This window comes from Arachis stenosperma, chromosome 9, assembly GCF_014773155.1.
Source record: "Arachis stenosperma cultivar V10309 chromosome 9, arast.V10309.gnm1.PFL2, whole genome shotgun sequence".
NCBI classification, from domain to species: domain Eukaryota; kingdom Viridiplantae; phylum Streptophyta; class Magnoliopsida; order Fabales; family Fabaceae; genus Arachis; species Arachis stenosperma.
In genome coordinates, this window is record NC_080385.1 from 33,048,425 (window position 1) to 33,049,611 (window position 1,187).

At 40.0% G+C, this 1,187-nt stretch overlaps 1 non-coding gene across 1 annotated transcript; it reads right to left on the minus strand.

Annotated features, from left to right (window-relative positions):
* Positions 1-793: 793 nt before the first annotated feature.
* On the minus strand, positions 794-901 carry LOC130953781 (small nucleolar RNA R71). Its single transcript, XR_009075942.1, has one exon. It is a non-coding gene; the product is annotated as a small nucleolar RNA R71 (small nucleolar RNA).
* Between the last annotated feature and the right edge of the window lie 286 nt (positions 902-1,187).

Consider the following 1,187-nt stretch of genomic DNA (forward strand, 5'->3'; position numbering starts at 1 on the left):
GAAAATTATCAATCAATTTTTCAAAATGTTTTTGACATCTTTCTAATTAATTTTTGAAAATTCTCTTCCCTTCTTCCCACATCCTTCTATTTATGGAGTACTACTCCTTCTTAATGCACAATTCGAACTCTATCTGATCAAGTTCGAATTCTCCTTCTTCTTTCTTCTATTTTTCTTTTCCTCTGACACTTCAAGGAATCTCTATACTGTGACATAGAGGATTCCATATTTTCTTGTTCTCTTCTCTTTCATATGAGCAGGAGCAGAGACAAAGGCATTCTTGTTGAAGCTGACCCTGAACCTGAGAGGACCTTGAAGCGAAAGCTAAGAGAAGCTAAGGCACAATTCTCTGTAGAGGACCTGACCGAATTCTTCAAAGAAGAACCCATGGCAGCCGAAAACAACAACAATGCCAACAATGCAAGGAAGGTGCTGGGTGACTTTACTGCACCTACTCCCGACTTCTATGGGAGAAGCATCTCTATCCCTGCCATTGGAGCGAACAACTTTGAGCTTAAGCCTCAATTAGTTTCTCTAAATGCAACAGAATTGCAAGTTCCATAGACTTCCAATGGAAGATCCTCATCAGTTTTTAGCTGAGTTCTTGCAAATCTGTGACACAGTCAAGACTAATGGGGTTGACCCTGAGGTCTACAGACTGATGCTATTCCCTTTTGCTGTAAGAGACAGAGCTAGAATATGGTTGGACTCTCAACCTAAAGAAAGCCTGGACTCTTGGGAAAAGCTAGTCAATGCCTTCTTGGCAAAATTCTTTCCACCTCAAAAATTGAGTAAGCTTAGAGTGGAAGTCCAAACCTTCAGACAGAAGGATGGTGAATCCCTCTATGAAGCTTGGGAAAGATACAAACAATTAATCAGAAAATGTCCCTCTGACATGCTTTCTGAATGGAGCATCATAGGTATTTTCTATGATGGTCTCTCTGAACTATCCAAGATGTCTTTGGATAGCTCTGCTGGAGGATCTCTTCATCTGAAGAAGACGCCTACAGAAGCTCAAGAGCTAATTGAAATGGTTGCAAATAACCAATTCATGTACACTTCTGAAAGGAATCCTGTGAACAATGGGACAAGTCAGAAGAAAGGAGTTCTTGAGATTGATGCTCTGAATGCCATATTAGCTCAAAACAAGATATTGACTCAACAAGTCAATTTGATTTCTCAAAGTC